This window comes from Neofelis nebulosa, chromosome 7, assembly GCF_028018385.1.
Source record: "Neofelis nebulosa isolate mNeoNeb1 chromosome 7, mNeoNeb1.pri, whole genome shotgun sequence".
Taxonomy (NCBI): domain Eukaryota; kingdom Metazoa; phylum Chordata; class Mammalia; order Carnivora; family Felidae; genus Neofelis; species Neofelis nebulosa.
The window spans coordinates 68,323,847-68,345,076 of NC_080788.1; the positions used below are offsets into that span (position 1 = coordinate 68,323,847).

General features: G+C 37.2%; 1 protein-coding gene across 4 annotated transcripts in view; it reads left to right on the plus strand.

Annotated features, from left to right (window-relative positions):
• Window positions 1–21,230, plus strand: part of DPH6 (diphthamine biosynthesis 6) — a 444,382-nt gene that overhangs the window by 344,744 nt on the left and 78,408 nt on the right. For all 4 annotated transcript variants that reach the window (XR_009264244.1, XR_009264246.1, XR_009264245.1 and 1 more), the window contains one exon: window positions 11,970–12,062. The gene's annotated coding sequence lies outside the window, so the exon portion shown is untranslated. The remainder of the gene's footprint in view (window positions 1–11,969; window positions 12,063–21,230) is intronic.

The following is a 21,230-nucleotide window of genomic DNA, read 5'->3' on the forward strand; positions in this document are numbered from 1 at the left end:
AAGAAAGGTAGACAGCTTAACTGTGTCAAATTCTGTTCGTTAGTCAAATAAGATGAAAACGAAGAACTCACCATTGGATTTAGCTGGATGGAGAATTCTGGGGATCCCAACAAGAGTGGCTTCTGCGGGGCAATGGAGAAAACAGCCTGAATGGAGTGGGTTTGGGATAAAAAGAAGTGAAAGAGGTGGATATGGAAAGTTTAGACACAGAAGGCTTTTGAAGATTTTACTGCAAACAAAAACAAAGAAATGGTACGATGGGTAGAGGGGATGTATGGTCTAGAGAGAAGTATTTTATTAATTAGAGATACTACAGTCTGTATTTATGCTGATTGGAATGATCCAGTAGAAAAGTAGAAACTTAAGATATAAGATAAAGGTAGGATCATGGTAGAAGTGAAGTCCTGGAATGGTCCAGAGGAAATGGGATCCTTGTGCAAGTAAAGAGGTCAGCCTTCCCTGGGATCAGGCTCCCCAGTGTAAAGGAAGAGAAGGCAGAGGCAGATGTTTTAGTGGGAAGTTGAAGCAATCCTCTTCTGCCTTCTCAAGTTTGAATTTAAGAGGCAGGATCATTAGCTGGGAGTGAAGAGGAGGGAGAAGTGTTAGAAGTTGGAGGACAAAGGAAAGAGTGCGAGTGTAAGAAGTATCAGCCAGCACTTTTTCCCAGCCACCTGTACTGTTTGGTGTGGGCAGCAAGTAGGTGAAGTTGGACTTTAAGAGGATTAGGGTTTTGCTTGGTGAATAAGATAGAAGCAGGGAGAAAGGATTTTTAAAACATCATTTCCAGTCATCTTGAGCTAAAACCAATTTCCCTAACTCAAACCCATTGTGTATGCTGGTGTGTAGGCGTTCAATTTTTTTAATTTGTCATGCCAAAACTAAAAACTCAACATCTGAAGAGTAGCTTTCCCAACATAAGTACTATAATTTCTTCTATCTCTCACTTACTTAATTCAACTTGAGGACTCTATTTTTTACATTCCTTTTACCAATTTTTCTTATATAATATGTAATAGCATAAGTTGTAGAGAAATAATTATGGATGTTATTAGCATTGGTACTTTTGAGGTTCAAAACAACTTGTTGTAAGAATGTTTAGAAAAATATGCTATTCACACAAGGAGGTTTATTTTAAATGATTCAGATTATATTTAGTGCATGCCTAGAACTCCATTATTCTATGAAAACCACAAGTAAATTTAGTTTTATTGAGAGTCATGGTAAAGGTAGCAATTCAAATACCAATCAAACAAACCCAAGAAAAAGTTCAATCAAGATATAAAAAGCAGAGATCTTAGTCCATTTGAAATGTAAACTTTTGGTCTCACCCCCCGCTCCCTTTTTTAAAAATTTCTGCCCTTCTGTGTCCTGTAGAGAGGAGTCCAGATGCAAACTGGGAACATATAAACAAATAATTGGGATACTGTAGAAATACAGAAAACAAGAGGGTATCACAACTGGAGCCTAGGCAATGTCACATACCCTCTTTTCTTCCTGCCTGGTTGGAATATGGTGGTATTTATGTATTACCTAGGGATCCTAAAACATAAAATGAAAGTTGTTTTGTTTTGTTTTAATCAGAAAGGCAAAGAAATTATAAATTCAGAAGATCTGATAAGGGGTTATTCACTGGATAGATGTGGAGTCCTGCTCAGGAGGTGCCTTTGAGTTCTGACTGCTAAACTCCCTGTCGAAGTCTAAAATTTAGGAAACTGGCTTGCCTTAGGTTCTCAGCATAAAAAAGGAGAGTGAAGGAGAAAACTTTTCGATACCTCTCTTCATTATCCAGCTGGTTCACAGGAGCAGGAATGGCAACTAAGATTCAAGATAGATACCTTATTCAGAATTAAGAACTAGTAGCATCTATTCTGTATGTCTCTAATTATTAACTTGATTGTGCATGCATAGGAGTCTAAGACTAAGAATGAACCTCAACACTAGGCATACTGGACAGGATTGAAAGAAGAGGCAGGCAGTAAGGAAAAGGACTATTAAATCGTGGTCTCTAAGACCTTCTAAGTTCATATAATTTGTCTGCTTGTTTGTTTGTTTGTTTGTTTTGTTTTTTTATTTAAATTCCAGTTAGTTAAAATATAGTGTAATATTGGTTTCAGCAGTAGAATTTAGTGATTCATCACTTACGTGTAACACCCAGAACTCAATACAAGTGCCCTCCTTAATGCCCATCACCCATTTTCCCCATCCCCCAACCTCTTCCCTCCATCAACCCTGTTTGTTCTCTATAGTTAAAGAGTCTTTTATGATGTGCCTCCCTCCCTCTTTTTTTTCCCCTTCCCCTATGTTCATCTGTTTTGTTTCTTAAATTCCACATGAGTTTGAAATTATATGGTATTTGTCTTTCTCTGACTGACTCATTTCACTTAGCAGAATACACTCTAGCTCCATCCATGTTGTTGCAAATGGCAAGAGGTCATTCTTTTTGGTGGCTGAGTAATATTCCATTGTGTATAAATACATCTTTATCCATTTATCAGCCGATGGGCATTTGGGCTCTTTCCATAATTTGCCTATTGTTGATAGTGCTGCTACTTTAAACATTGGGGTCCATGTGCCCCTTTGAATCAGTACTTTTGTATCCTTTGGATAAATACCCAGTAGTGCAATTGCTGGGTTGTAGGGCTTATTTATTATCAGTGGTTCTTAACTTTAGGAGGTAGGAGTGGTTATGGATTTCTCTGAGAATCTAATGAAAGCTATGGTAAACAAACACACACACATAAAAGAAAGTTCATGCACCCAAGATAAGGAATCACTGCACTATAAATGTTAAAAATGTAGGCAGCCAATAAGTTATTTGTGGTATGAAGTTCCAACCTTGATGTCGGAGTGTAATGGTGTCTTGGACAAATGTTTTTTGTAAATCATTTTGATTCTCTTCATTTGTTTGAATGATTTACATGCTGAAACAGAAAAATTAGAAGCACCACTATCTCAAAAGTTAATAGTATGGTAATCAAATACCATCAGAAATATTCCCAAATATGTTTAAGGCCAATATGGTTAAGGCCTCACCCTTCTTGCCTCAGTCTCATATCATGCTGTCTAGAATCTTTTTTTCTAAAACAGATTGTGCAATGATTCTGGTTAATCAAGATCTAATTTTGGGTAACAAACTCAAAATTACAGGGTGTCTGTCAAATATTTAAGAAGATAATATTTTGAAATCTCCAAGATACAGTTAAAAGAAGTCTTTTCTCCAGTGTTCTGTCACCTGGGCATTAATTCTAAGCTATGATGCTCAGAAAGCCGTAACTCTGTGACAGACATCTCTCTTATATATGTTTAGATGAACACCCATTTTCCACAAACACAAACACAGAGCACCTACAAAACTGTATTTCTTTATTCACGACCCACTGGGGCTTTCCTGTGCAGCAGATTTTAAATAGGGCCAAGGGGAAAAAGCATAACCAGATCGAGACAGATAATCCACGTCTCCAAATCAAAACAAAAGTAAAAAAAAAAAAACAAAAAAAAAAACAAAAGTAAAAACAAGAGTGTTTCTCAAACACTTTGAATGAATTTGCATTCCCTAGTCTTTATTTCCTCCTCTCTATCCTACCCAAGTAAGTGTATCCCCCAGCTACTCACACACACACAGAGACTGAAAATTCAATGGTGGTGCTTTAACATTAATCTACAAAAGACGATTTTTTTTAATTTTTTAAATATTTATTTATTTTTCAGAGAGAGAGAGAGAGACAGAGACAGAGTGAGAGCGAGGGAGGGGCAGAGAGAGGAGACACAGAATCGGAAGCAGGCTCCAGGCTCTGAGCTGTCAGCACGGAGCCCGACGCGGGGCTCCAGCTCACAAACCGTGAGATCATAACCTGAGCCGAAGTCAGACGCTCAACTGACTGAGCCACCCAGGCGCCCCACAAAAGACAATATTATTACAACTCTTTCCATATATCATACTACTTCAAATAAGAGGATTTAAATGATAAAATTCCAGATGCTTAAAAAAGGAAACATTTGGGCTTGTTTTCAAATGTTTCTTATCCTCTAAAAATAGCTTCCCCAAATTATTTCAATTTAGCCATTCATATGTTCTGCTTCCTTTTGTTCAACATATGACAGAAACAGGTCTAAAACTTCAGCCCCACAAATCAGGTTTTATGTGTGTGTGTTTAATTGTATGTTTTTAAAGAAATCTTGAATACATTTCATATTTAATATGAAAAAAAAATTATGGTTTCCTTAAATCTGGCCTGGGTTTCCATAAGAGAGAATGCAAGAATCACTGAACATTCAGGATTACCTTAATTTCTCAAATGTGAATGCCATCAGAGGTGAAGGAAGACAAAGTCATTGAAGTGTTACTGGTGGAGGGGACCTTTAAAAAAGACAGGTGATTCTGTAATATAATAACTTTCAAGATGTATTTTATTTAAGATATTTCAACCTATGCCCATAAAATATAAACATTTAAAAAATTGGTACAGGTCTAATTTATCTTTGGTGAAACAAATATGATATGATTTAAAGTAATAATAGTAATGCCTCATAAAATAGCACCTTTCCCATGGAAGAATGCGTGATTCAAACAAGATTGAACTTCATGTGTGGTTACCTTTTTCATGAATGTGACCTACTCTCCTCCAGCTGCGTGTCACTTTTACACACACATTCAAACATGATAAATGTCATCTTGGCATGTGTTTCACATAAGGATGGCCAAGCCCTTGGCTAACACCATGGAAGGCCCGGAGATGCATCATCTCCCTTTACCCTTTACCCTGGGGACACACGGACCAAGGTAGTGCAGTGTTGTATATAGCAAGAGCAGGGGACTGAGAATTGAAAGACCTAGTCCCATCTCTGCCCCTTACTGACCAGACAAAAGTGGATGAAACCCTAAATCTCTCTGCGTTTCAATATGCTTTTCTATAAAATGGAGGGTAATTACGCCTGCTTGCCTGGTGAAGTTGTTATGAGAACCAAATGAGATAATGTAAGTGAACATGCTTCAAAAACTGCACTACACGCATACATGGTAAAAGAAAATCTGGATTCAAATTTTATAGTTCTCTGGCTCTTGTTTGAATTATGAGGAGTTCCATAAATCCAGCCCTTTTTTACGGTTAGCTCTAATACTTTATAATGATGCAAAAAGGAATGGGATTGTGCACTATAATCATGCAAGAGAAGATCTGGTACTTTTTCTTTTCCATCTCAATCAACCTCTGCTGAAGGTCATAGACAGGCCAGAGCTAAAGGTCCATTTTCCTTTTTGATCTTGGCGTGCCTTCGAATGGAAAGGGAAGAAGTAGCCAGTTGTAGAATATTCAGTTTCCTGAAATACTCTGAGGAAGAAAGAACATTTTCCTCATGTGGCTCCCTTATTCACATTTTTCTAAAATGAATAGATTTTTTTTCTATCTTCTTTGCCTCTCTGTCTCAATCAAACCTGTGAGTGTCTGATTATAATCATCAATGGTCTGTGATATTTCTGCACGATATCTCACAACAGTGTAGGGCCAATGTGTCTCCAGGGCCTCATAGGTTTGATCATGTTAAGGCTACTGTAAGTAAAAGGAACTTACTACTATAATAATCCAAATTTCATAACAGTTCAGGCAATTTGTCTTATTGGTGTTCCTTTCAGTCATAATCAAAATGTAAAAGCACAGCACTTTTTAAAAGGTATACCTTGTTTCACAGCAGGGAGGGAGGGAAAATATTTCTATTTTATATGCAACAAATACTGTGTGAGCACCTACTGGGTGCTCAAGAGTGGGCTGAGAATGATGAAATAAGAGTAATGGTAGCAATAATATCAGCCGTTGATTGAGACCCTACTACGTGCCAGGTACAGGGCTATAAGCTCTATATAAATTATTTCATTTATGCTCCACAATGCCCTTAAAATAAGTATCCTTGTCCCCATTTACCAGTTGAAAAAATGAGACTGAGCAAAGTGAAGTAGCTTGTACAAGCTCACCATTCAACAAATCCTTATCGATTATACAACTGAGATGTCAGTCACACCTTCCTTCCTTCCTCTGGAGAGCTAAGTAACATGGTCTTGAACCACTCAGTTATGCACCTTTTGCAACCCCCGGCCTTCTCAAATTTTTCCACTAACCCCTCCATCTCTCTTTGTCTCTTGGATTCCAGCTATGCCTCACCCCAACTGGAAACCTCATTCTTTCCAGGTTTTCACAAACCAAATCCCCTGCACCAAAGATTCATGTCATCTGCAGACTTTTTTTTGAAGGTTTTGAAGGCCCCTCTGAAGGGTTCACATTACAAACCTCATAATCTTCCACTCATTCATATTCTTTCTCTGTCTGTCTCTCTCCCCTCCTCTCTCCAGGATTGCCCAAATTTTTCTTCCTTTCACAGAGAGCTCTTCTGCTCTTCCTAATTCCTGGATCAGACTTCAGCACAAATCCCATAATGCCACAGGTCTTCCATTTCACCAGCAGTATAGACTACTTAGAAGGATGTTGGCACTCACATTTGAAAAATTAAGGTAATCATGAATGCTCAATGATTCTCCAATCTAGATGCCTGCTACTCACAATATGGTCCACAGACCAGCAACATCAGCTGTACCTGGGAAGTTGTTAAAAATAAAAACTCAGAGGGGAGCCTGGGTGTCTCAGTCAGTTAAGTGTCTGACTTCGGCTCAGGTTATGATCTCATGGTTCACAAGTTTGAGCCCCACGTTTGGCCCTGTGCTGACAGTTCAGAGCCTGGAGCCTGATTGAGTTTCTGTGTGTCCCTCTCTCTCTGCCCCTCACCTGCTCAGGCTCTGTCTCTCTCTCAAAAATAAATGAACATTAAAAAAATGTTTAAATAAATAAATAAATAAATAAATAAAGACAGACAGACAGACTCAGGCCACACCCCGGGACTACTGAATCAGAATCTTCAGTTTGATATAATCCCCAGGTGTTTAAAGTGCACATTAAAATTTTAAAACAGTGCTACAGACCATAGTTTTGTAAATAATCCTGTAACTTAAGCTAAAGGAATATCATAGATCCAGAAGCTAAATCATAATATGAATTACTAGAAATCTTGGTTAGTAGGAAGTAAAATCCATTTCCATGGGTTAAAGTTGAGTAACTCAGGCTAGTTGCCTATATTTTTTCCTTCTCTTTTTCTCATTACATGCTGGTGTTTCATTTTATTTTTCTTTCGTTTTTGTGGGTTTGGGAGAGCAGGAGAGAGACAAGGCAATTAAAAAATAAACTTACAAAAGATATAGTCATTAACTCAATGTTCTGAATGTCTTCAAAGCCTTAAAAAAGAGATTATCGTTTTGGAGCCAAAAATGTGAACTAGAAAAAAACCATCTCTTTTTGTTTCCAATCCTCAATAGAACCACTAATCTTCATAATCCTCATCTTTTAATAAATCCGTTTTCTCAAGGAGCAGCTGAACCTTTGTTATTATTTTTGTTACTTTGAGTAAATACGATGATGTCCCAGGTAAAAGCCCCCCAGGACATATTCCTCACCACAAGCTTGTGTATTTAGGTAGGAATAACAGCTAAATTTGACTGCTGTTTACTGTAAGAAGATTTTTAAGGGTGTTATATAAAATTTACAGTACATACTCTGCCTTCCAGACATGTGTTAGTTTAAAGCTACCATGATCCATGAGCAATGGTTTTCTTAAGTTTGTAAGTGCTTATTAGGAATAACAACTGTGAAGGTGTTCTGTACTCACTAATGTCACATGCTGTTTGGAAACCAAATGAGATTCTTAAATGGGTTCATATAAATTTTCATTGCTTACCACTAGTTCGGATAGCTAAGGGACTTATCTCTATTGCTCTTCTCAATCCTACCTTTTGTTTTTAACTGTTATTGAGTTGCACCACATGATAAAAAAAAAATGTTCCTGATTTTATTCTCCAGTTATGATTCTGAATCTATCATGCCCTCTGATACTTCAGAAAGAATGATCTGATTTGAAAAGGTGTACATGAGGCACGATTGAAAATAACATTCACATTATCTCTATTTGTAAAAAAAATCTTTCCAATTTCCAATTTTCTTATCCCTTTTGTAAAACACTTCATCGTATAAGATTAAGAAGTCTTAAGACTCCCAGTGGACCAGATCCTCATTCTCCTCTGAGAAAGCCATCGAGAGTAGTCTGCATTAAAGAGATGTGTGGGCCATGGAGCAGAACAAGCATCTGGGCCACACATGTAGTTAACAGGGATGGATATACGTGATAAAAATATTCCTGCACTCACTGTGCTGTGGTGGCACTGAAAAGACCCTAACTCCAGCAATAATTCTTTTACACAACTCTGATGCAATGATAGCCTGTGAACAGTCAGCCCTAGTTGTGGTCTATTGCAGAATACGAACAGGACGCTTGTTGAGTACGTTCCCTGATGTTCAAGGATTTCCGCTGGTACAAAATTCTTCTGCTCCAATATGTCAGCCTAAGTTTCCTATAAAACTGAAACTTCTGCATGATATGTGGTCATTCCAAAATAGTCAATATCTACCTATCTCATTCAGGCACCTTAAGTATAAGGTAACAAAACTGAATTAGACCTCAAATTCTCAAAGGGTTAACATGTGACCCATGTCGATTGAATGAGGGTTTATACAATATTTTCACCCTACTACTGCCCACCTTCCATCTTTCTGGATCCACCTCAGTTCTGCTGTTTCCAGTAAATCATTTCTTATTTCCCCAAGCTGGTAATTCTTCCTCTTTTGAATCTCTGAAGTATGTTGTGTTTCCTTTAGGGCACATATGATGCTGTTCTGCCTCGTCCTGTGCTTATGTTCACATGGAGGTAATAATAGTAGCTGCGTCACACGGTTGTTATGAAGATTATATCAGTAAATATATGTAAGACTCTTAGAACAGTGTCTCACACACATAGTACATGCTGTCAAAGTACTAGCGGCTAACATCATCATTATTTGTAAGATTTAGCAGGACTTTCACACTTCACATGTATAAAGAAATTTGTATTTTCTTCTAGAAGTTTCGTGGTTTGGGTTTTTTTTTTTTTTTAATATTTGATCCATCTGGTGTTTTGTTCTGATAAGCAGGGTAAAATATACAACTTTCTAATTCTCCCCATGGCCACGTCATTTATTAAGTCTTACTATCATTTATTCTTGAATTAAGTAATTAATATAATTAATAATTACATTTATTAAGCCTCTCCCATTGATTTGAGATGTCATTTTGATCGCATACTAAATTTCTGTGTAGGTATTTTGAGTCTCTTTCATATGCCAGAATGACACACGTCTTAAAGCTTTAAAGTTTGTTTCACTATCCCCCCTCACTGATCTCCTTTGGTGATTCTTGCTTATTTATTCTCCTAAGTGAACTTTAGACTTAGGTTTATAATTTGGGGGAGTGGGAAAGAACAACAAAACCTGGTGATATTTTTTAGGGTTGAAGATGTTATTAAAATTACAAACAACTATCTGTTCTTGAACTTTCCTGAGCACACGTTTATCTTTACATTTGTTCCAAGTGTACTTTTCTGTGTAGCAGGAATATTTCCTCACATGGGTCTCACATTTTTCCTATTGAGTTTATTCCTAAATATTTTATGTTTTTGTTTTGATTTTAATAAGTCTTTTCTTCAATTATATCTTCTAACTGGGTATCTATATACATGAATACTGTTTTTCTTTTTTGGCGAAGTAATTTGACATCAGCCATCTTCCTAAACTATCTTATTGTATATTGTAGCTTTTCAGCTGAATTTCTCAGGTTTTCCAGGCATATAATCACACCATCTGCAAATAATATAGCTCTGCATTCTCCATAAAATTTTTATGCCTACATCTTATACAATCCTATGGCTTTCTGTTATACAATTCAATTAGGTAACTTCTTACATAATATATAATAACAATAATTTTATATGATCACTTTCTTTTATGTAATTGTGTTGCTTAATATCCCAGGTCATTGAGTATGATAGTGGGCATCTTTGTCTTGCATCCGACTCTAGGAAATATCTCCAGATTTCCCCAGTAAGTTAGACGTTAGACTTGGGCTAAGATATATTTATGTTATTAAGTTAATCAAGCGTCTATTGATTTCTTTCGTATTAAGTGTTTTTTTAATGTTTATTTTTGAGAGAGAGAGAGCATGAGCGTGGAAGGGGCAGAGACAGACAGGGAGACAGAGAATCCCAAGCAGGTTCCACACTGTCAGCACAAAGCCAAACATGGGGCTCGGGCCCACGAACCATGAGTCATGACCTGAGCTGAAGGTGGATGCTCAATGGACTGAGCCGTGCAGGCACCCCTGTATTAAGTGTTTTTAAAAGAATAGGTGTTTAACTTTGTCAACTGTCTTTTCAGAGTCTGTGGAGAGGATCATTATTTTTCACATTAGTTTATAATATGATGAATAACACTAACGTATTTTCTGATAATATAACCTATATTCCTAATATTGAACCATTCTTACATTTCTGGCATAAATTTTCCATAGACATGCATGATTCTATAACAGTTAGATTCTGTTTGCTAATATTTTATTATTTTTTATAGTAATATTTATGAGTGAGCTCAGTCTATAGATATTTGTTCTGCACAATCTTTGCCTAGATCCATTATTCTGTAAAGGATTAACAAAACAATGATATTATAATTTTATAACTTATATACCAATGATTAATTCTATTTGTTATTAGATGGAGTACATCTACAAGGAGAAATTTCTCTTCATCAACTATTTGGTTATACTGAGGTCTAGTGTATACTGATAAGGCAGGTTAAATGCTCCATGTACTATTTTTGAGAATAAGTTAGTTTCCCAGAATTCTCCAAAGAAAATCAATAAGATTTTGTGGCTTTCCTTCAGTATTTCTATGAATGCATGGATTTTTGATTTGATGTGTTTTAGTCATTGCCATGAGTATTCTTACTGATACTCAACTTGCCCCATATTTTGGCCACTAAAATCTTTTAGCTTGGCATCAGGGTCTTTGATGGTGTCCCTGCTTTCTCATGGGTCAAGGTTTCTGGTTTCATCTTGCACAACTTATTGTCTCAGGCCAGAACAGACAGGTCTTTATACTCACCCCCACTCAACCATTAGATTTTGTCCTAAAAAAAATGCAAGACCTTGGCAAGGCAACGCAGTTCAGGCTGAATCTGCAGAATGGGCAGTTGGAAGCTCTAATATGACTATACTCACCACAGCTGGATCTTCAGCCCTTCCTGGAAGTTGATCTGGGTAAAGCTTCTGTCTATTCATTGCACATGTAAATGTGCATATTCACTCATATCAGTGAGGCCACCAGTAAGACTACATAATACCTATGTATTTATTTGTGTTACATTTATTATGTGTTAAAACAGTATTGTAAGGGTAAGCATAAAAGCCTACAAAGGGAAAGGGGGAAAAGACCAAACATATAGAAAGAAAACCAGGAAACTATAGTGTCACTGAAATCCATTTCTTTACATTTTCCCCACCATTGTGTCTCCTTTGCACCTAGAACAATGTTTGGCCCATAGAAAGAACTGAATAACTATTCAACAAATAAATGAATGGTCAACTATGTCAAATTCCATAAAAGGCCAAGCTAAATCATGGAAACATATTCATTCGCTTTGTCAAAACAACGGTGATGGTGATGGTAATCATGGTAACAGAAGGGCAAAAGCTGGAATGGGTTGAGAAGTGCAAGGTGGTCAGGCAGTAAAGACAGCCCATGCACTGGTCTTTTCTGCAAATAACTTGAGTAAAGATGAGATACTTACTGGTGTTTAGAAAGGGAGGAAGGGCAAGGAAATTTTCTTAGTTTAGTTTTTTTGTTGGTTTTGTTTTTGTTTGTTTGCTTTGTTTTGCTTCTTAAAATAGAAGACACCTAAGGATATTTATAGGCTGATGGGAATGAGCAAGTGGAGTGGGGGAATATTACATACTGGAGAGAAAGGGTAAGATCTTTTTTTAATTGTTGTTTATTTTATTATTTTTTTAAGTAAGCTGTACGCACGGTGTGGGGCTTGAACTCACAACCCCAAGATCAAGAGTCGCATGCTCTACCAACTGAGCCAGTGAGGCATCTGGAGATGGTAAGATTTTTTTTTTTATGTTTATTCAATTTTTTTTGAGAAAGAGAGCAGGCCGGGGAGGGGCAGAGAGAGAGTGAGAGAGAAATCCCAAGCAGGCTCTGCACTGTCAGTGCAGAACCCAACACGGGGCTTGAACTCACAAACTGTTGGATCATGACCTGAGCCAAAACCAAGAGCTGGAGGCTTAACTGACTGAGCTACCCAGATGCCCCGAGATGGTAAGATTCTTGAAGCAAGACTCCTGAGAAGGCAAAAGCAATTAAGATCCATAGCACAGGTGGAGAAATCCACCTGAACAGAAGGAAGGCCAAGGTTTCTATTGAGACAGGAATAAAAAGAGGGAAACATGGTGAACTTTCAGCAAGAAGACCTTCAGTAAAGCATAAAAATGACAAATTCAGAGCTAGGTATCATAGGTAATAGTAACAGTCTTTTATGTATTCAAATACTAGCTATGTGTTTTTTTCGAATGAGTATGAGGAACTTGTGTTTATGATATTTTATTATATTAATATATATTAATATTTTGTTGAGACAGATTAGAATTAAAACAAAGCCCTTTTGGCTAGTATCCAAAATCTATAAAGAGCTCACCAAACTCCACACCCAAAAAACAAATAATCCAGTGAAGAAATGGGCAGAAAACATGAATAGACACTTCTCTAAAGGAGACATCCAGATGGCCAACAGGCACATGAAAAGATGCTCAACATCGCTCCTCATCAGCGAAATACAAATCAAAACCATACTCAGATATCACTTCACGCCAGAGTGGCCAAAATGAACAAATCAGGAGACTATAGATGCTGGAGAGGATGTGGAGAAATGGGAACCCTCTTTCACTATTGGTAGGAATGCAAACTGGTGCAGCCGCTCTGGAAAGCAGTGTGGGGTTTCCTCAAAAAATTAAAAATAGATCTACCCTATGACCCAGCAGTAGCACTGCTAGGAATCTACCCAAGGGATACAGGAGTACTGATGCATAGGGGCACTTGTACCCCAATGTTTATAGCAGCACTCTCAACAATAGCCAAATTGTGGAAAAAGCCTAAATGTCCATCAACTGATGAATGAATAAAGAAATTGTGGTTTATATACACAATGGAATACTACGTGGCAATGAGAAAGAATGAAATATGGCCTTTTGTAGCAACGTGGATGGAACTGGAGAGTGTGATGCTAAGTGAAATAAGCCATACAGAGAAAGACAGATACCATATGTGTTCACTCTTATGTGGATCCTGAGAAACTTAACAGAAACCCATGGGGGAGGGGAAGGAAAAAAAAAGAGGTTAGAGTGGGAAAGAGTCAAAGCATAAGAGACTCTTAAAAACTGAGAACAAACTGAGAGTTGATGGGGAGTGGGAGGAGAGGGGAGGGTAGGTGATGGGTATTGAAGAGGGCATCTTTTGGGATGAGCACTGGGTGTTGTATGGAAACCAACTTGACAATAAATTTCATATATTTATTAAATAAATAAATAAATAAATAAATAAATAAATAAATAAATAAAACAAAGCCCTTTCTCTAAAACCATCATGTAGGTCAGAGAGATGGCTGAACCAGGAATTAGAAGACCCAGGTTCTAGTCTCAGCAGGACAATCTATGCCTCTGGGTCCATAGACATAATTAGCCTTTATGAATTGGACCCATTTATAAGATATTTAAGAGATATAATCAAGAACACATGTTGACTAGCTATGAAGTGGGAAGGGAGAGGAAGAAATTAAGTATGACTCCCAAGTTTCTAATTTTAAATAACTGGATAGATGGTAGAAATACTGGAGAGGAAGTAGTAATAATGGATTATTAGATATATTGAGAGAGTGTATATATTCAATCTATACGTGAATTAAACACATTCTACAAAAGACATTAATATTAAGAAACTGATACACAATGTTCATTGAAAATATGGAATGTTTAGAATAAGTTATCATGAACTATAATGGGAAGCCAAACCACAGTACAGTTTAATAGCAAGTCAGATAAGTGGAAGAAAGTATAATCTTACTGTGAACTTAAAAGAAACGGCAGGAATAGATACAGAGGATTTTTAACAATTTAAATTTTCCTATACTCTTATTTATCCTGAGATACCAGTGGCCTTGTTATTTAACTCACCCATTATTTCTTCTGAAACAATTGCATTACAGTAAGAGTAGATAAATACAACCCTGGAGTACTATAGATCACTGAAATTGAAATGTTTGTTGCTTTGAACAAAAAGAAGTATCAAATCAAGTTAGTTTCTAGATTGCTGTTCTCCTGGGTATGGGTTCATCGTTCAGAGCTGTCAAAGGGTCTTGTCACTCCCAAGCTTCTGTGACACGCAGGACTAATTGTTCGGAGCCCAAGGCAGTGCATGTCCCACTTTTAAAGGCATCAAGACAAGCATCTTCTGAATTATCTGATCACTCTAATTCTTCTATATTAATGCTACAATAATGGTGTTTTAAATTCCTTTGTTTTGTGTTTGTAATTCCCACTCACCTGCTGGGGTTTAATCAAGTTCTCGCTCTATCTACAGATGATTCCAGTTACTTTCAGACCATCTGTCTTAGGGATTTTCAGATGCATTTTTAAGCTATTCATATTTTGGATAACTTTCAATAAGGAGCAGAAAAAGCATCTTGATCTTGGTCCAAATGTCTCAGAACTCCATAAATATGAGGTCTTTGCAGATTTCCCCTGCCTTTAGTGACCTGGCCACCTTCACAACCCTAGAGAGCTCTTCTGAATGGCTCCTTTATCACAGCTTCTGCTTCCTGGTATTCTCTGAAGTTTTATATTGTTTACCCTGTCTTTCTAACTAGATTGAAGACCTGTAAGGGCACAAACTGTCTTGCACCTTTTTCTTTTTTAATGTGTATTTATTTTGCAGGGGGGAGGGGATGGGCCCGAGAGGGAGGAAGAGACAGAGACTCCCAATCAGGTTCCCACGTGTCTGCCAGAGCCTGACTCAGGGCTTCATCCCATGAACCATGAGATCATGACCCAAGCCAAAACCAAGAGTCACATGTTTAACCAGTTGAGTCACCCAGGGGTTCCTCATACCTTTTTCTTAAACATTCCCTGTACATGACATAATACTCTGAAAATTTTTTCAAATATGATCAAATGTTTACTGATACTATAATTAAGGTTAAGAGCCTCTGGAAGTAAGCTACCTGGCTTGAAATGCCAGCTCTTCTCCCTAGGAGCTCCATGACTTTGGACAAGTACTCTAACCTACCTGCTCCTCCATTTTCTCAACTGGTAAACAAGGATAATATTGTACCTATTCACTGTATTGTTAGAGGAAGAAACAGGTTAATATATGTCAAGAATTTAAACCAAATTCTTGCCATATAGAAAGTACCATATAAATGTTTGCTTGACAATGATAATGACATCTATTTAGCCCTTTAAAGCTTAATTTATGCAATAATGTGGCACTGCTATATGTAATATACATTAACCTGTGTTTCCTCCAAAAAAAAAAAATTAGGAGCATCTTTTACACTTTTCCTTTTCTAGAGTTAGCTGCAACTGCCCCCAAGACATCTATGAGCAGACTAACATTAATGCTAGATTGGCAGGACAGTCTGATCAGTTACTTGGTGACATGTTGGATTGTAAATTAATGGTGGGCATTTACCAAATGAATACCATTTTAAACAAAGGAACCTAATCAATGTAGAGGCTTAATATACTATTAATGTGCAGACCAAAGCAGTGTTAAGACACTATGAAGACAAACACCGTAAAGTCTTTCAAGCCCACCTTCAGCATCACGGCTAGTGGTAGTTCTGGAATATGGCAGATCAGTGTGATTATCTAGGAAAGAAAGGGAAGGGGTTGGGAAGAGAAGAGACGGAAGATATAGAAGGCAAAGAATGGTACAAAGCACTGTATGAGATCACACTAAAGTAACCCATAAGTAAAAACAAAGTATGTTTTCTTCTCCCACTCCCCATAACATCAAAAAGAAAAGATAATGCTTAAAGATATAAATGTGAGACTGTTCAAGAAGAAAATAAGGAGAAATTAGACGTGAGAAAAGAAAATATTGGAATAGACATGAGGCATCTATAACATCTAAGCAAATAGATAGTCTTGACCGTCTTGGGTTTTGATACCACAGTTTCTAAAACATCCCGTGGTCAAATATATTTTTTAAGAACTATAAATGGAAGATGATTGCAGTGGAAACTTGTAAAATTATTTCTCATGAATCTTCTTTGTTTTGTCTACCACAAAAGTAATATATATTCAATGAGTAAAACTTTGAATGAGTACTCAGGCATGTGGGTACACGTGTGTGTTTACATGCATGCTCGTAGTTACATACAAAAACACTATAAGCCCAGTACATTCATCTAAATTTTATATACATTATGGTGTTTGCCTTTCAGTGTTTGGGGGTTTTTTAATTTGTTTTTATTTAGTTACACATCAATTAAATATTACACAAATACTGTTGCAAAGGGGATTTAAATGTTTCATTATGCTATTTACTTTTTTATCATTCCTTATTTTTAAAATGAAGGTATTCAGGTGAAGTGTTTTTGTGCCTCAAGATAGGTAAATGGATATATAGACAGAAATATCTCCAGCCATCCTTTTCATGATGCGTAAAAAAAATTATTCTTTGACTGCTGGCTAGGGTCACTACTTTAGAACTTGGAAATATTTTCATCCCTGTGAGTTCCAGTGAAGTCAATCATTGTTCATTAAGTATTCAGGCCTACATTGCAGCAAAGGGAGAAACGGCAGAAGAATTTTGACAAACCGAAGGGATCTGCCACATGCAGACAAGAACAGGGAATGTGTATTTCTGAGCAAGGGCTTTCTGAACTTCTCAGGAAGCCACCAGCTTAGAGAACATGGAAAGAGCTCCCAAAAAGTATGTTCACCTTCTAACTACTCTAATGGACAGTAGATGCCAATTGCTGGTATTCCTGATTTCAGGCCAGTATGATTTACATATAAAGGAACTTTAGTTAAAGGACACCAGGAAAGCAAAAACTAAACTCACTGTGAATGCCAAACATACAAAACATAGCACGTCCTTGCTATGAAATCTAAAATTAGTCACCAGGAAATGCATGTGTGTGTACACAAAAGGCTGAAAGGAAATTTATTTTTTATAGTTTTTTTTTAAGTTTATTTATTTATTTTGAGAGAGAGAGAGAGAGAGAGAGAGAGAGAGAGAGAGAGAGAGAGAGAATGTGAGCAAGGGAGGGTCAGAGAGAGAAGGAGGGAGAGAAAAATCCCAAGCAGGCTCCATGCTATCAGCGCAGAGCCTGATGCAGGGCTCACACTCACGAACTGTGAGATCATGACCCAAGCTGAAATCAAGAGTTGGTGGCTTGAACGTCTGAGCCACCTGAAAGGAAATTTACCAAAATGTTAAAAGAGGTTATCTCTACATAAACATAGGTTTAGGTTTATGATGATTTGGGTTTTCTCTGTGGTAGAGTCCCCTCCCTAAGGAATGTGGTGAGAAAAAAAAAAACCCTCAAGATAAGGGGAGGCAACCTGGTTGTGTGTGTGAATGTGATATCCCTCACGACCCTGTCACATGAGACCGCCCAATCAGACCATATGCCTGTATTACCATGTATGGGAGATAGAGAACTCGGAAATTTATAAAAGGCTACACCTCACTGTGCTGGGGACTCAGTTTTTTGGGTACAAACCCACTGAGCCAGTGCCAGCACAAATCAAGTTGCTTCCTGGAAAGAAAAGCCTCGGTGTCACAACTCTCTGGGTGTGAACCTGGGTCCTTTTACATCTTTATTATAAATTTCTGATATTGCAGAAAGAACATATTGTAAGAAAACAGAATAATAATTATTTTAATGAATACACTAGAGAAGAAAGAAGATTAAGGTAAAATTAACCATAAGGTTAGAGTTATTTCCCTATAATTAGATCTCAACAAAAGTCTTTGCCTCACAATCCTTAAAATTCAAAGTTCTTACCAAGAAAAGAAAAAAGAAAGGACAAAAATTCACTGAACACAATATAGTTTCATTATAGAAAAACCTTTTTTCAGTGTTTTTGTTTTATTTATGTTAACATTTGTCAGGTTCCAAGTAGGCTGATAACTCAATTCCTAAAGTTCTTGGTTTACCAGTATGGTTCAGTTAGCCCGGATTAACAATTGTGAAAAATTCCTATTTATTGGCATTGCTTTGAAATAAACTGAGTTGGATTTTTGAGAGAAAGGAGACAGAGAAGAAGAGTCTAATTCCCAGGGTATATGAAAGAGATATCCAACCAAAATTAGCTTTGTGATAAATACTATGCATTTAGGAAGTGATAGAAAGTTAGGGTTTTTGAAGAATGGCCCCTAGAATAAAGAATAATTAAATTAATATTTTAAAATTAAAATTAAAAAATTAAAGAACTCTAAGGCAACTTCTTTTTTCTTAATATTTTATTTATTTTTGAGAGTGCAAGCAAGGGAGGGGCAGAGAAAGCGCAACATAGGATCTTAGCTGGCTCTGCACTGACAGCAGGGAGCCCGGCCTGGGGCTTGAACTCACAGACCAGTGTGAGATGATGACCTGAGCCAAAGTTGGATGCTCAACAGACTGAGCCACCCAGATGCCCCTCGAAGGCAACTTCTAACCTGAAACATCATTAGGAAGTTAACAGCTTTATAAACTTATCATTAATAAAGTAAATTTCAGTCTTTTTGAATAGTTTACACTTTTTAAATAGAATCATATATGCTGTTTACAGTACATAATTTCCAACTAAATTAAGTCTTAGAATTATCTGTGTTGGGGGGCTTTTCTTTTTTACGTTGTTTTTTTTATTATTGTTGCCTTTTGTTTAGCTGTTTGGTCCAGTTTATATCAAATTTAAGTTACATTATTTTTTCATTGGTTCTCACAATGTGCCTTCTTCAGAAATGAATGAGGGTAAGACTTAATCACCTTCTCCTAGCATTCCTGTGATGAGATGTATATTTAGACCAGGTATATTTTAAGTCTTAGTTCATTTAAAGTTGAATGCAGATAGGTCTAGCAGGCCATGAATCAACCCTGGGTGCCTTCATTTTGAATTTTCATTTATAAGCCCTATGAAATGTCACAGTAAGAAAAACAGCCCAAGGCTCATACCAACAAAGGGAGGAGAGTTAGGCTAGAAGACCCTATTTGGAGGTCTCATGCCAGGGGGCAGCTGAAATCCCTGAAGGCAATAAAAGAGACGGTAAACAGGTCTATCTGTTGTTTGTTCCCCTTAATCTCAGAAAGTAGAATTTCTTTTTAAATTTTTTTTTAACGTTTATTTTTGAGACAGAGAGAGACAGAGCATGAACGGGGGAGGGGCAGAGAGAGAGGGAGACACAGAATCGGAAGCAGGCTCCAGGCTCTGAGCCATCAGCCCAGAGCCCGACGCGGGACTCGAACTCACAGACCGCGAGATCGTGACCTGAGCTGAAGTTGGACGCTTAACCGACTGAGCCACCCAGGCGCCCCTCAGAAAGTAGAATTTCTTCTACTCCTTGAGGGAATTAAAAACCTATTTTTATAGAATTTTATATAGATTGATACTCTAAAGAGTATAAATTATGGCCTGGATTAAACTGTTACTCTTCTAATCCTTACAAGGACCACATTTTCTTTGAGAAACCAAGAAAAAGTGAATGATTATAAAGTTGCTATGAAACGCTGACTAGAAAAGTCCATCCTGAGGGTTCTAAAGTGTTTGCTTCATGAATTTACCCAACATCGCTTTCATGTGTTCTTAGTCCTCTTTGATTTTATGCCATGAATCCAATTCCCACATCAATAAGAGATTGCCAATACCGGGGTCTCCTAATAAAGACAGGTTGTGTACACACGTAGCACATACCCTGAAGCAGGACCCTTCTGTCCAGGCCTCCCCTGAGGAGGGATGGCCAGCGGGAAGGTGGACACATCCAACTACACTATATCATCTGACCCGGTTTCCCTCCTCCCTTCAGATTTCAGGCATCTCTGCCTGGGCCCCAGTCTGTTTAAACTCACACTAGCCCTTCAACAAAACCATCATATCTTTATAACACTCTTTAAAATGTAAAGTTTTCAAGGATTTTTTTTTCTTAGAGTAGTACATATATTGAAATAGCTGTATAGCTTCACCCAGTAATAAATAACTCCTTGGAAAAAAAGAAATGCTCAAGATGGATATTCTGCAAAACTCCAGAATTATTGCGAAATCACATTTTTATCTACCATTTTTAGAGCCCATTTGATTTATCCCAGCTTGGCATATTAGAATAGACATGGGGATACAAACAGCCTGATAGTTAAAATTTTGTCTGCATATGAATCTCCTCTGGCTTCCTTCTCTGCCAGGAAAATTTTTCCTGTTGTCAGTCAACTGATCCTAATATCTTCTTGGAACAGAGCAAACATTTTAAAGTGCAAAGCAAAAGTCCTCCCCCAGCCCTGGAGAGAAAACTTTTTTTTCCCCCTTGAGCTGTTGATGTCTTTAAGAGAAATGGCTTTAGTTGGTTCAGTCAGATGATAGAGGACACATTTAAATCCATATAAAAGGAAATGTTTGAACACCAGTACCATTGATTTCAAGGAAGGTTTATTTGGGTAACATTTGTTTAAGAACATAATCTGAGTTATAAATTGCCTAGTGGGTAAATCCCTCTTAAGCAGCAGCAGAGGAGTAGTTTTGTTATTTTGAACTTCATATCTTTGCTTTGAAAAAAGTCCTATATAATTATGCATTTTGAAGTATTTTATCAACTTAGAAAGGAACTCAGTCCTCTCAATCATGGACTGCATTGCTATAATTAACTATTTCCAATTCTTTTTAGAGTTTTGGTCAAATTAGTTACTCTGAATCTAAAGAAGAAAATGAAGACACAACTTTGTCTTAAACCCTAGTAAAGGGTTTTGTTTTAAGGCAGGCAAAGCAAGTCTTCTTATGATAGCCTATGGTAATTGATCTAGAGTTTTTGAGCTTATTTCTGCTAGTAACTCAACACACATTACTTGAACTGTTGGCTAAACATAAATTGATAGAAAATAGTCACCAGGGAGATTAGAAACACGGCAGTGATAGTCACTGAAAAGAGATTTGAACCAAAAAACAAATAAACCTCCAAACTACAACAAAGTGTCTATAGAGCTCTTCATTGATCTCGTATTTTAGAAAAATGAAGTGTG